Source organism: Carcharhinus amblyrhynchos, chromosome 11 (genome assembly GCF_965287045.1).
Source record: "Carcharhinus amblyrhynchos chromosome 11, sCarAmb.v2.hapA, whole genome shotgun sequence".
Lineage (NCBI taxonomy): Eukaryota > Metazoa > Chordata > Chondrichthyes > Carcharhiniformes > Carcharhinidae > Carcharhinus > Carcharhinus amblyrhynchos.
The window spans coordinates 54,453,363-54,469,035 of record NC_137334.1 but is presented as its reverse complement, the minus strand read 5'-3'; the positions used below and the strand labels follow the sequence as shown (position 1 = coordinate 54,469,035).

Sequence of the window (15,673 nt, the reverse complement as noted above, 5' to 3'; positions counted from 1 at the left end):
TGATCTTATTGAATGGCGGGGCAGGCTCGAAGGGCTAGATGGCCTACTCCTGCTCCTATTTCTTATGTTCTTATGTCTTTGTAACGTTTCTTCTGCCCCTCATGTGAGGATCTTCCAGCAGAGAGTTCCCCAAAAAGGAGCTGCTTGGATATGTGCTCGTTTGGCATAAGGATGACATGACCTGCCCACCGGGTCTGCACTGTCATCAGCAGTGTGTGGATTGATGGTAGACTTGCTCTAGAGAGAACTTCAGTGTCTGGTACTTTGTCTTGCCATCTAATGCGTAATATTCTGCAAAGACAGGTCATGTAGAAATGATTGAGTTGTCTTGCATGCCTTCAATACACAGTCCACTTTACACAGGCATGCAGGAGGTTAGTGAATACCACAGCGCTGTAGACCTACAGTTTGTTGCTGGGCTGGTTCCTTGATGTTCCCATCAGCGGAGTGCAGTGTACCGAGAGCAGAACTTGCCTTTGCTATTCTGCAGTTAACTTCTGTATTAATAGTCGCTGTTTGGGAGAGGGTGCTACCAAGAACTGGTCCACTGCCTGTAGTTTCTGCCCTTTGATTGTGATTATGGGTTCTATGTACGGTTCATGAGGAGTAGGCTGGTGCATGACTTCGGTCTTTTTAATGTTGATGGTGAGTTTAAGTTGTCACAAGCCGTGGAAAATTTATCCATACTGACTTGCATCTCTGGCTCTGAGCCAGCATACAGGGCGCAGTCATTGGCAAAGAGGAAGTCTTTCAGAACAGTCTCCTTCACTTTGAAGTCTCCTCAGGTTGAAGAGCTTCCCATCCGCTCTGTACTTGAGGCTGATTCCTATTTGTTGCCATTGGCGACTGGGAATGCCTCAGAGGATTCTCCGCCATCCAGTACTCTGGCCATCATGCCATCGTGGAGCTGGCGTACCATCTGAATGAATTTGGGGGAGGCAGCCGAACTTTAACATGATCCTCCACAGGCCTTGTCAGCTGACAGTTTCGAAGGCTTTCGCGAGATCAACAAAGGTTGTGTTGAGCTCATGATTCTGCTCCTGACAGTTCTCATGAAGTTGGCACGCAGCAAAAGTCATGTCAATAGTCCGGTGACCTTTGCAGAAGCCACACTGTGATTCTGGAAGCAGGCCCAGCTCCAGATGAGTGACCAGATGATTTAGCAGGACTCTTGTGAGGGTTTTACCTGTGATGGAGAGCAGCAAGATTCCTTGGTGGTTGTTGCATACTTGCCGATTTCCCTTCTCTTGTAGACGTGTACGATGGAAGCATCTTTAAGTTCCTGAAGAATGCATCCTTGCTTCCAAAAGGACTGGAACAATTCAGTGAGCTTCACAATAAGTACAGGACCAGCAGCTTTGTAGATCGTTGTGGGTATGGCATCTGCCCTGGGGCTTTGCCACTGGATAGCTGGCTGACAGCTTTCATGACTTTAGCTACTACCGGTGGGTCATCCATGGCACTGTTGATATTGACCTGGGGAATCCTGTCTATTGCCTCATCATTAATGGATGATGGTCGGTTGAGGACAGCTTCAAAGTGTTCAGCCCATCTCTGCAGGACCTGAGTCCTCTCTGTAATGAGGGTTGTACCATCGGTACTCAGGAGGGGGGATCTCCCAAGAGACTGAGATCCATAGAGAGTGTTGAGGGCTTCATAGAATGTTTCAAGTCATGTCTGTCAGCATATCTCTGTATTTCATCTGCCTTGGCACTCAGCCAGGCATCCTGCATTTTATACAGTTTATTCTGGACTGTCCTGCAAACACTGGTAAAAGCATTTTTCTTGGCAGCTGATGATGGGTCGTTCTGACAGGCCCGATGAAGATGGTGATTTTCAACAGGTAGAGCCTGTATCTCCTCATCATTCTCATCGAACTAGTCATGCTGCTTGTGGGTTGAGGGCCCGAGCATCTTCAGTGCAGATGATTGGACAGCATCCCTGAAGCGTTCCCAGTCGTCCACAGTGCTGCCTGTGAGGTGTAGCTCAGCAAGCTTGATTTCTAAGTCTTCAGCCAGTGCTGAAGCTATGCTGGGGTTCTTTAGCTTGGCTGCATTGATTCTTTTCATAACCTTGCTTCCTTCTGGTCGCCTCTTGGTCTGCTGCAGAGCCTCATTTTGGAGACAATGAGCCTGTGATCCGTACAGCAGACAGCACCATACATAGCCTTGGTTACTCTGACATCCTGTTTGTCTTTTCTCCTGACAATGACATAGTCGATAAGATGCCAATGCTTAGAGCGGGGGTGCATCCAGGAGTCTTGTTACGGGTAGGCAGATGGAAGGTTATGTTGGTGATAAGGAGGTTGTGTGCTGCACGGGTCTTCATTAAGAGTAGGCCGTTACTGTTACATTTGCCCACTCCATGCCTCCCAATGACTCCCTGCCAGATTCAGAGTCACACCCTACTCTGGCATTGAAATCGCCAAGCAAGATCAGCTTGTCAGTCCTGCTCACTGCTGTTAGTAGGGCGGCTAGTTCTTCGTAGAACTTGTCTTTCATCTCGTCCGGGTTGTTCATTGTGGGGGCACAGGTGCTGATCAGGGTGGCTTGACTTCTGTTCTGTAGTGGAAGCTGTAATGTCACAAGCCGGTTGTTCACACCCTTGGGTAGACAATCAAGTTTCTGAACAAGGTGACTCCTGACGGCGAATCCAACTCCAGCATCATGATGCTGATCGCTGCCGTGACTGCTCCAGAAAAAAAGTGTATCCACCTCCAGTTTCAGACAACTGACCTACGTTGGCAAGATGAGTTTCACTCAGGGCTGCAATGTCAATGTTGTATCTTGCAAGCTGTCTGGCAACTAAGGCTGTTCTTCTCTCTGGTCTATCTACTGTGGGATTGCCCAGAAGCGTGCACACGTTCCAAGTGCCAATGGTGAGCGGTGTCACCTTTTTTTTTAATTTGTGTTTGTTTGACATGAGGATGGTCTCAACCAGGAAGTTGGGTTCATGTCACACTATCTGTAACCCCCATGACTTGCCTGGGCTTGTAAAATCTCACTAATGTCCTGGCTGGAGACAATAACATCTCTTTAACCTGTGCTTACCCCTCTCTCCATTCACGTTGTCTGTACCATTCCAACCATTATCTTGTAAATTGAGTTTGTATCTATATATGCCCTGTTTATGAATAGAACTCCCACTCACCTGATGAGGGACAGTGCTCCAAAAGCTTGTGGCTTGTGCTACCAAATAAACCTGTTAGGCTTTAACCTGATGTTGTGAGATTTCTTACTGAACATTAGGGGACCAGAGACAATTATTTTGATCCAACTAGCTGATTTCAAAGGATCAAACTTTTTATTCCACTTTACTTCTAGCCTTCCACAGCCACTTGCCTCTCTCTTAAAGCATAAAACATCTCAGCACCACACTTCTGGGAGGGGTACTCTGCATTTATATCTTTATAGCACATTTACTGTTTCGCATTTAAGGATGAATTCATGTCCCGTTATCATAAAGTGTGGTTGGCGACGGCTTAATTATTTCCAAACCATTTCTGAGTGCTTCTATAAGGCCAACTCCACGCACCTTTTTCCACTAACGTGAATATCCGTATCACTTTTATCTTTCCTCAGAGCTTCTGACCTTCCAACATTGTTGTCCTTTTTCATACTCTTCAATTCCAGGATAGCTCCAACATAATATGGTGCTCAGTTGTTTGTTACTAAATTTGTTGCCAATTTTGAGATGTTCTGGTCTGGTCTGGTCCCTTCATTCACTTATATTCACCAAAACATCATTACCTCAAAACTGATTTCTCTGATTGTGAAGGATATATATGAATAAATAGATGGAATTTATGTATATTTAGGCTATTGTACTTTAGAATTGAGAAAGTGGATACATATTCAAGTATAGCCATTTTTACCCAAAAGTTTTGGTTTTGACAGGTGTTAAACAGACTCTCGTCTGTACTATACATAAAATAACATCAGTTCTCTTCACACTAAGCAAGAATAAGAAAAAGCCTCTAAAGTGATTTTTCAAAGGAACTTAAAAGCTTTTATGATGGTATCTGTCTTTATTTATTCAGGAGTCTTACCTTAGCAGATTAGAAAAACAAACTTTAAAAATGTATTACTCTATAAAATGTTTAAAATCATTCCTATAGAAATAAAAACAATTGGAGGTAAACAGGAAGTAGATTAAGGGCATATTTCAGAACATGATGATCATATGCCGGCTTATAATGAGAATAATAAAACCACTTTAGCAAATAAATAATAGGGAATAATAAGGACTCATCTAAGTGGAAGAGTTAAACAAAGAGGTAATACCTTTTGCTGCTAAATAATTATTTATTCCTTTCAGAACAACAGAAACAGTGTAGAAGGGTACTGGGAGAACCCCTTTAATGTTTCTCCAGTTGTCAAGGAGTTGGATACTGTAAAGCAGACAGCTTTTCTGTCCAACTGCCCTAATTTGGGACTCAGGTGATGCATTCTTTTGAATGTTGATGAATATTCTTAAATTTGTGTTAGCTGTAGCATTTTATTTTTAAAGTCTTATTGGATTCTGTATTAGAACTATGTCTATGTTTTTAATCTTTACAGTCATATTTGTGATGCACTTATCCACTTTAAAGTATATTGCATATTAAATAGTTCTGTAATAAACTTGTAAGTAAGTTGGTAAAGTATAACATCTCTTTCAGTCTTCCACATGCAGTTTAAGAACCCATCTCTCTTGTATTTTCTGAAAGTGGGAAGAGACAGGGGGCGAATCGCCCAAAAAAGTTCTAAGTGCTGAATTTGTCGGAAAACTGGTGTAAATCACAATTGTTTTGTCAATGGGAGTTCAGACAAGAATCTCCCCACTCTGCGCAATGCAGAGGTCACGACCATGAATATCATTAAAAGCTTGGGGGGGCAGAGCCTATTCATGCCGGAGTCTGACAGTTCTGGGCCTTTGTGCACGTGCAGTGGCCCTGAACTCAGCCTGCACTTTGCTGACCAGCTCGATTGTTGGCCAGCACACAACCCCCACAATGCTGCCCCCCTCCCCCCCACCCCCCCCAACAGCCCCATCATGGCCTCCATGGTAATTCCGGGGCCAGCCCCAAACCCTCTCCTGTCCTAGAGCACCCTGGTCTCTGCGCGCCCCCACCAGCAGTTATGATCGCTCTCCCCTTCCATCCAGGCACACCCCCTCCCAGCGGACCCCTCCAGCCTGCCCTGAGAATTAGCCCCTGTCCAGTCCTCACCAATCCCCATGCAGATTGGCAGTCGGATCCCCCCCACCCCCACCCCCATTAATTGCTCCTAAACCCTGCCCCTAGGCCCCACCCCAACTGACTCTGCCCCCTTGGCACTGCCCAATGCCTGGGCATGGGCATTTTGCCACTTGGGTAGTGCTGGGGGCACAGGCTGGCACTGACAGGGTGCCCATGCCCAGGAGGCATCCCCCACCATTCTGACACCCTAGGAGTCCCCATTGTTTCACTCCAGCAGGGTCTCCTGCTAGTTCTCTGGAAGTGGGGAGCTGCTCTAAACCTGCCAGAATGAAATTGTACTGGAGGGGTAGGAGAATTTAGTCCAGGGCCCGATAATCTCACTTAAAATAAATTCAAATAAGATTAAAATCACCTACCTGCTTTTCCCACTGGTTTCCAGTGTGATCCCGACTGCCAGATATCTGTCACTGGGAGATATGCATGCATCAGGAATGCATGCATGAATCCTGTAAATTGGCACATGTATGAACCTCCCAGCTCGACCCAACAAAAAATTAGCAGGTGGGAATGGGAGAATCACCCCCACAATCTTTGAAGAGAGACCCCTGGACCCTCATAATATCTCGGTAGTTATAACCTGGGCACCAAATTACTTAAGAGGATATCTGGGAAAATATAATACCTGCTAATAGTTGGTTTCCTTGGAGGAGACGTTCACTTTCTCTGACCCAAAATAAATATCTGTGAGAAGTTACTACCTTGAACTCTGGTGAGGGCGATTGTTGAGAGAGTGCTTCCGATCTAAAAAAGCCTGTATTTGTGACTAAAGTTGGTCGTCATGTTGTTTCATTGCCTGCTTCTTTACTTTTGCTTTCTTTGAATGGGGTAAAGTTTAACCTCCAATGAGGTAGATTGAGTGCAGGTGGGAAGTGAAAAAAACAAAAATTCTCAAACCTGACCCCCAGCCCACTTCCTTCCAAGTTGGATGGAACTGGATAAGTAAAAGGTGGTGAGAATGGATGCATCTATGACCTAAGTGCATTTACAGCATTGTTTGTGGGTAAAAAGCAGTACAAATGTTTCCTCAGACGGTCCACAAACTAACCTATTTACAAATTCTGCAGTTGGATCCCACAGTCTCTGACTCCCCCATTACTATTACTCATGCTCTACAACCTGTGACCACAGGCTACTTATCCCTACCATGATCTCTGTGCTGAGTTATCCAGCAGTTCACCCTACCTAGAGTTGTTTTTTGCTCCCCATAAGCTCCAAATTCTCCCAACCCTCTCACACATATCCCTTCCCCCACACACCACACCCCAATGAATTCCAAATGTCCCACTACAATGTTGGACACCACCACCATTAGCCCAGGATTGGTCCCACTTTCACATCTCATACTTATCTAAAATCTGCACGCCAGCTGCTTTCTAATTCCCCACTTGCCAATTAAGCTGCTTCTAGGATGGGAAACCTTTTAAAGTCATTAGAAAATAGGTTCTACCATTAAATTCGGCAGGACCTGCAAAAATCCATATTTCCTTGTTTTCAATCCACTAAACTGCCACCTCTGATTTCTTCCCAGCTCTAAGTAGATATCGGGGCCAGTTAGCAACTCACGAGAGAAGATACAGTCCCATATCATTGCATGATGTACCGCATTGTAACATCATTTTGCAAGATATATTACATTGTAACATCAGTTCCTATATAAATCAAAAGCTTTGCTATGGTTTAATAAGTTTCCTTTGTCAAGTAACTCAAAAAATGTTGGCTTTGTTAAGAAGGACCTGTCACATGTAACTTTATATTAATTATATTTAATCATTCCTTGATCATTAACTATTCTGCATTATTTTCCCAACTATCAATATCAGGTTCGTATATTTATAGTTCTCTGGATTATTCTTCCATTTTTTATAAATTGACACCACATTTTTCTCTGAGGTCTATGACACAGCTACTTTTATTTTATGATTCACTTCAGATATGCATCATCGATGACCAATTTCCTTTGCCACCACCTGCAGTACTTTGGCCTGAAGTACATTAAGATCGGAATCTTTACTCGCTTTCACTTTTGATCAGTGTTATCACATTTTTTGTAGATAATTTCTAGATCAAATAGTTTTTCTTCCTCTGCCCTTTAATTTCCAACCTTGTATAGAAAAGGTATTGCTCAGGTTAATTTGTAAATTCTGTTACATATGATAAATAATTAAGGATATCTATTAGTTCCATGGTTATAATTGGGAACTCATTTTTCCCTCAAAAATATTGAAAACTAGCAAATTCTATTTTTTGTTTTCTAAAACCATTTTCTTATTATCTTTTTTGGCTCTTCTAATCAATTTCTTCACCTCTTTTACTTTTTTAAAAAAATACTCATCTCAGCTTTAATCATACTTGCAATTTTATACTTAATGAAATCCCTATTTTTATTTCTAGCACATATATTGAATTCCTTATTGACCACATCTTTTAATGTTGCAATTTTTGTCTGACAAAATATATTTACTTCACAGTCTCTTAAATGAGTTTCTCAACATGATCCATTTACTATTTGTGCTTGTCCTATCCAACAATATACAAGATTCCATCAGCTTTGGCTCAGTGATTGTACTCTCAAGAATTTGTGTCCTACTCCAGAAACATAGACCAAGACTTTCTGCTCCCATTTGCATCAGGCATGTTCAGTAACAGGAGGGAAAATATTACAAGAAGGCCAAAGTTGTGTTTCACGATGATGTCAAAGCAAGAAGCAATTCCCATTCTCTCTGTCAGTGACAGACCATGTTTCCTGATGTTGAACACCAACAACTTCATTATAATAAAATAATTATTGGATTCATACGCTAGAATCATGCCCCACACCAAAAAATTCATCCAGGGCAGCATGTTGCCAGAACAGCCTGAAGCACGACTGGTCTCAGAAGGCATGCACCTAGTGAGCAGTACTCCGAGGAGAGCTTGAAGATGAGTGCAACATTCAGGAGGGAGAGGGTACTGCCAGGATAGTGCCAGCTTGATACAGAGGGTGTACCTGGATCTTTTTCCTGGTCTGTTAGTCGTCCGTTGGGGCAGCCTGTAAAAATGCAAATCATCATGTTTGATTTGATGGCAGGGCAGGCAAATCAAAGGCTGCCCACCCACGAAACATTCTGAAACCCATGTCTACAAGTGTTTTTCCTATGTTTCGATTTGTATGGCAGGAAAAGCAACCATTGCCGTTAGCGGCCTCAATGCGACTTTTTCTGCCTGACATGAGACTTTGCCATCATCAGAGAAAATCCTGGCCGTAGGACTGAATTTTGATGTCCCACTCTATCTGGTGGCTTTACTTACTATACATTCCTCCCAGGCATGAACCTGATCACATCATCAGAACAGGCCAAGGAAGATCATGTTCAGAAATCTCAATGGTGCAAATATCATTTTTTGCCTCTTGTGAGATTTAGCGGCCATTGTGGGATTTGCATCTATGGCTAGAGGAGCGCTAAATTGCAGCAATTGTTTTGAGTCAGATGTGATTCTTTTCAGAATGTATTAAGGTGCTTCAGCTTCTCATGAGCTGGTGCTCCAGTTCCTGATTGGTCATATATCTAATTTTTCAGCCACCTAGATAATGCTACCATCATTTGTTGTTGTAAAGAAACTGCAAAGGATGTTACGGTAGTGAGCATAAAAATACCTGACTCCGTATCTGTGGTGACAAATCAACTGCAGTCTCTTGCAGTGAAATCACTTTCTGATTATGAAAATGCTTGGGAGTCTGGATTAGTGCAGCACGTCATAGCATCAATAATTTGAAGAATCCAGTCAGTCAGTATAAGTGATTATAGCTGCTTCTTCCTAAGAAATAAATGAAATTACAGGCATGGAGGAATATTTTCCACTGCACAATGCAGCAATGCCCTTCCATTTGTGAGATTTAACCGGCATCTTAAGATTTCGATTAAAAAGAGCTCATCGCAGAAAATCCAAGGCAGTACTTTATATGATAGACACTGATAATGCTGCTCCAATCATGAAAGTTGTTTCAAGGTCTGACTCCAGGAGATGGCACAGTTTCAGCATTACCGTCCTCATGAATTGTAATTTTTGTATACAATTTTGTTTCGGCACACCCAGGTTTTTGTGGAAGACACTCCTCTGCTTCTACCATCTTTTGCATGAATCCTAACTTCCCTTCTGAATGCTAGCTTTGATTGTTGTCCTGGATAAACAGAAATATTTATCTCTCTCTCTATCCTATCAATTCCTTACAAAATTCGAAAAGCCTCAACTTACTCCTGAAATATTCCAGGGCCCTCGCATGTGTAATATCTTTTCATTATGCGTCTACCTCTGAAGATAGCTGGAAGTATGTTTTCATCCATGTTTGTTAGTCTGTAAGCAATATAACTCAAAATTGATGGATTTCTTGGTACACTGATAGGGTTTGGCCCAAGGAACAGAGCTGTCTCTAAAATGTGTGAATTGTTTTGGTTGCTGTTGGAATTTGTCACAGATGTCAAAACATGAACAGAGATTTCTGAGTAGGTTGTTGGATCTGGATTGGCCTGAAATCTCCTCAGTGAGTTGGAACCTATGAATAAAAAGATTTATTTTTTCAACTTTGTAGTTACAGAGCATCATCCAGGCAGAGCAAAAGCTCAAGGAAGAGCTGTGTGATTGTAGTTCTGTTGGGTTAACATGGCTAAAGTGTGTGCTGTACTGAGTGCACTCATCACTTGTTTAACCCTTGTACCCCTGGTAATATTCTTCTGAATATACACTATGTTTGAAATGTGATCTAATCAAGGCTTTATATAGATATAGCAAAACTTCCTTCTTTTTATGTTCTATTGCTCAGATTGTCTCTGACCACTAATTTAGTATCTGTATACATAGGCCTTGAAATCTCTCTTAAACTTCACTTCTGATTTCGCCATTTTAAAAAAATTCTGACTTTTTCATTTTGGTCCAAAAGTGGTGGCCTCTCAGTTACATGCATTGAGATCCATTATTTTTAAATTGTTTCTCAGGTTGTGGGTGTCACTTTCTATCCAGCATTTTTATTGCTTATCTCTAATTGCCCTTGAGAAGGTAGTGGTGAGCCATCTTTTTGACTCCCTACAGCCTATGTGGTGTAGATACACACACAGTGCTGTTAGGGAGGGAGTTCTGAGATTTTAACCTAGTGATATAGTTCCAAGCCAGGGTGGTGTGTGGCTTGGTGGTGTTCTTGATCTTCTAGATATCAAGTGCTCTTGATCTTCTAGATGTCAGAGGTTGTGAGTTTCAAAGGTGCTACATCTGCTATATTTTTCCCCATTTGCTTGATCTATCACCATCTCTTTATAATTTTATGCTATCTACACTACTTACCACACCAATCCTTCTATCACTGCAAATTTAGATATATTGCTCTCTATTCAAGTATTATTCATGTCATTAATAAATATATTTATTGATGGCCAACAAAGATCATTATGGGATGGCACTAGACACTTGCTTCCAATTCAAATTTATGCCCATTGTCTCCACTGGTCTTCTACCTTCCAACCAGTTTTCTAACCAGGTCAATAATTTGCCTTCATTTCCATAAAATTTAACTTTAGTTAAAACTCTGTAACATGGAAGTTTATCAAATGCCTACTGGAAGTCCAGAAAAGTGATCCAGAAACAAAGAAATGTTACAGTTACGATGGGTACGGGGGATCAGGAACAGACCTCCCCATGAGCCAAATTGAATATGAGCTCCTCTATTAGATGAGTGAAGTCTCATCCATCAAGGAAGGAGCAATGGGGGGTTTAAAACCACTCAGGCTCCACTCAGGCTGGTATTGATATTCTCAGGACTGATCTGCGCTCTGTTGAACAATGCTCAGACATCACTGTCAGTAAAAGTGTGATTGGTGACAGAAGACTAGCCTCAGTAAGGTTATGACATTGGTAATGAGCAGTAAAATTATTTTTTTTTCTTCCCTGTGGACCATCTTTACTATCGAGACAAGTAATCCTCTGGTAAAAAACATATCTCTTTTTGGGAAACTTGAAGCCTATGATGCAAGCATTGAAGACTGAGCTCAGCACACAGAGTGCATGTGTTACTTTTTTCAGGCCAACAGTATTGAGGGGTATGCGAGGCAGAAAGTGAACCTGTTTATGGCATGTGGGGTCCTGACTTTCGGTGTAATCAAAAACTTGATCTACCCAGATGCCTCTGGCTCCAAACCTTTAATGAATTGATGGATTTGGTTAAAAGCTATTTTAACTCTAAAGCTACCAAAATACTCCAGCAATACCACTTTAACATGGTAGGGCAGACCCCTGGGATATCTGTCACTGGATTTCTGACCTGGCTGAGCACTGTGAGTTCATGCCAGTCCGGAATGGCATCTTGTGAGATAGACTGATCTGTGGAATTAATGAGGTGATAGTGCAAAAAAATTATTGGCGGAGTCGAATTTGGATCTAAAGAAGGCAATTGATATAGCTCTAATGTTGGACAATGCAGAGAAAGGAGCTCAGGAACTACAGGGAATGTCAGATAGTGGTGTTCCCCAATTGAGGTGAGGAGCCTTATGCAACATCCGTTCTTCGACTGAGAATGATGATATCAGTAAACTATCCTAACATCCCGAGCAGCAGTGGAGCCAGGCAATCAATGGAAGTCAGGGACAGCCTTCAGATTCCTAGGAATTATATTCCAGAAAGTTGTGGAAGTATATTGCAGAAGAGATAGGGACAGTCAAAATGTATGCTATCTCGAGAGAAGGACAATACCAGTACTTGACCATAACTTGCAGCCAGGTCCATAAACAGGAACAATGCAATTAAATTGCATCTCCATGGCAAAGGCTGCCCCATAATGGTGGAATTGTTAGTAAATGGCCACCCAATAAAAATTGAAATGGATACTGGAGTTGCAATCTCCATTATTTGGCAGTAGACTTATAACCGCTTCTGGGCTGAGGTTCAATTCTTCAATTTAGAAAGCATGAAGGCCAGGCTGGTCACCTACACAGGGGAGCAATTGGAGGTAAAGGGCACCATGGCTACCCTAGTTACTTACGAACAGCAGTAGGTGCAACTTACGCTCATCATTATATGGGAACAAGGACCTAGCCTTATGGTGTGACATTAGTCGTTTTGTTTTTAAACTTTATTCCAATCCAATTCAGAGTCCCAACAAGTTGGGACATTCCTGATCCAAGCTGACAAGACAGGGCTCTCACCACCTGTCTTGGGCTTGATCTACATGATCCAAGCTGACTGGAGTAGGTGTAGCTCCTCCTCCAAGGCTTGGTCTTATTTGCATCTTAGCCAAAAGGCCAAAATGCCTCTTTAAAAAATTGCTTCAAATGAAGCTGAAATGTAACCTAATGACTTCAACCAAGTGCAGCATGTCGATACTACACTTGATCTTAGCCAAAAGGCCGAGATGATCCCTAAAAGTATTAGTCTCCCTTTAAGAATCGTTTTTGTTAAAAATGTGATTTCTGCAGCTCACAGCTTCAGTGATGCCATTGTTGCTGGCTTTGCTACCAAATGCCCTTTTATTTCCATTTCAGTGGGGTTTGTTTTTACATTGTTTTTTTTTTAATGACTGTTCGGAGAGGAAAAACACTGGTTGGCTGTTCAGGTTACAAGAAGGTTTTTTTTCACTTTCAATTCTGAGCTGTAGGTTTGAGTTTAGCTTAAGGTAGTGGACCTCAGACTGAAAGCAATGTCTTTTCTCTCTCCTCCTGATTTTGGGAAAATTCTGCTGTTTAGCTGAAAGTCTTCCTGGAGTAGAAAATCTGCTGTTGGGGGCTGGACCAAGAGTCCCTCTGGTTCTTTGGGAAATTGTCTTGTCTTCAGACTGTTCTGAGTCTCAAGAACATCAGCCTGCAGAATTTAACTAATGTCCTTGATCTCAATATCAAGTGAGCATTAATCTGTGCAGTGTTAAATCTGTGAAAAGCATTTTTTGTTGTCTATGGGTTTTGATTTTAATTGGAACACGTTAGAGATATTCATTAAGGTTATATATTATTGTAGTTGTTTTGTTTCTTGTTTGTAATTGATAAAAGTTCTTGCTAATTTTCTATGGGTTTTGTTTATGGAGTTTGGTTGGAATGGTATTTAGCATTAAGGTTTATACAATATCATGGTTGTTTTTTTCTTGTTTGTAATTGGTAAAAGTTATTGCTAATTTTCTTTCTATACACGTTACCTATATTCTTAAATAAACTTTGTTTGATAAAAGCTTCCTACTGGGTCATCGGAAGTGAAGCATCTCACTTATCCTAGTCAAATTCAAGATGCAAAACTTATGGTTCAGACAGGCTTCATAAAATGCTTTAGAGTTTCTGCCCTGAGCCATAACAGTGGAGAGAGATTGGCTTCAATGTATCAGACTGAACTAACTGAAGATTTTTAGGCTCGGCATGAGGGAATTATAGAAAGTCACCAATAAGTATTCTGAAGTCTTCCAAGAAGAGCCTGGGAAAATGAAGGGATCCAAAGCTAAGATTTATGTTTACCCCAGTGCTACACCTAAGTATTTTAGAGCGAGATCAGTTCTATACTCCCTATTGCAAAAACTAGAGTCAGAACTGGAATGCCTGGAATAGCTGTACAAAATAAGACTCATACATTTTGCAGAGTGGGCTGCACCTGTTCATATCCTTAAGCTGGATAAGTCGGTCTGACATTGTGGAGAATTTCTAAACTTGGTAGATACACCATGTTCTGGATCAAAGACCTATGCCCAGTTAACTGGGGACGCCTACTTTGAATTGGACAAGTCTTCCTGAAAGTACGTAACAATAAATATGCATAAAGTTTCATATGAGTACACTCGTCTAGCCTTTGGGGTCTGATCTGCATGCAACATTTTATAAGGATTATGGAGAAAATACTCAGAGTTACCTCAGGTAGCAGTGTACTTGGATAATGTCTTGGTCACAGGAACTTCGGAATGTGAGCACCTAGTAAACCTGAAAGAAGTCTTAGGGCGATTTTCAAAGTATGCCTGAAAAGAGAAAAATGTGTCTTCCAAACAAGTGCCATGACCTATTTAGGCTATCAGGTGGATGCCAAGAGCCTTCATCCAGTGGAAGACAAAATGATGGCCAATATACGGCACCAATTCCAAAGAACCCTACAGAATTGAAATCTTTCTTTGAGTTATTGAATTATGGGAAGTTTATTCCTAACTTAGCTTCTTTGCTGCCTCCTGCACCTGCATGCCCTACAATGAAATTTCAAAGGTGACCTTGGGGGGCATGCAGCTGGAGGCCTGCAACAGAGTTGAATAACAATTTTTGCCCTCTAATTTATTGACTCTCTTTGACATGTGATGCCCCCCCTTACAAGGTTGGGGCACTACTGGCACATCACTGGAGAGATCGGACAGAGAAACTTATTAGAAGTGCATCCATGAACCTCTCAGACTCTGAGCAGAGATATTCCCAGATTGAGAAAAGGCAGTTGTCTTCAGCACTAAAACGTTCCATCAATACATCGATGCTTAACATTTTTTCATAGTGACTGATCATAAACCACTGCTGGGATTTTTTTAAAGAAGACAAGGCAAAACCCTCCTTTGCCTCCACCCAGAAACAGTGTTGGGCCTTGTAATTGACAGCTTATGAATACCTCCTAGAGCACTGCCCTAGGACCTGGATGGCTAACACTAACACTGAGTCATCTGCTGTTGCCCACAAGTCCAACTTCACCATAAATCTATATGAAAATTGAACTCTCATTAAAACAATTCTGCTTTTGCTGAAACCTATCTAATTGCTGAATAAATATCTTTGATCACTTGACCACTACTAGCAAGAGACCTGTAGACATTATGTCTCTTTCAGATTTAACGAATTACATTCGCTTATCAATTTAATATGTTGTCAATGCACCATTCTTTTCCTTTCATATATTTCCTTTTACGATTGTTATACAAATATCTTCTATTAGTTTCCCTATCTCTTAACAGCCAATTTGAAAGACAGAGATAAAATCAATTAAAACAAATGTCCCCTTTTTAAAGGGTCACAAATAACCAATTCCAAATTATGAGTAAAACCAAAGGAAACTTAATAAGCCAAATCATGTCATCATGTTATTACTCATGTCAATTATGCACTCCAGTTCCCACTATCCATAGAAAAACTACTCTTTCTAAAGACCTGATAACATAGCCATGTTTCAGTAATGACTATTTTAAGTAATTTCTATTTTCTTTCTAATGGATTTGCCTCGGATCAATTGTTCAACATTTTCTCTTTAAAGTTTTTTATTTATAAAATAAAATGTTTCAATTAGTAGTTCTACTCTTTCATCTAATCCCATCGTTCATTTTTGGATCCAAGCCCAACATTGAAAGTAATTTAAAATCTGACAAAATTGATATGAGCAGGTCAGCTTTTGATATGATTATTTTGATGTTGAGCATAGATTATGATAGTGTACAAATCATCTTGTCCACAGTGCCAACCTTCAGGCATAAGCATATAA

At 41.3% G+C, this 15,673-nt stretch overlaps 1 protein-coding gene and 1 non-coding gene across 6 annotated transcripts in view; one reads left to right on the top strand and one right to left on the bottom strand.

The window, feature by feature from the left end:
• The window catches only part of LOC145350138 (coiled-coil domain-containing protein 148-like), a 91,720-nt gene that overhangs the window by 12,693 nt on the left and 63,354 nt on the right, over nt 1–15,673 (top strand). The gene's annotated exons all lie outside the window — the stretch shown is intronic.
• On the bottom strand, nt 12,427–12,616 carry LOC145350441 (U2 spliceosomal RNA). Its single transcript, XR_013888212.1, has one exon. It is a non-coding gene; the product is annotated as a U2 spliceosomal RNA (small nuclear RNA).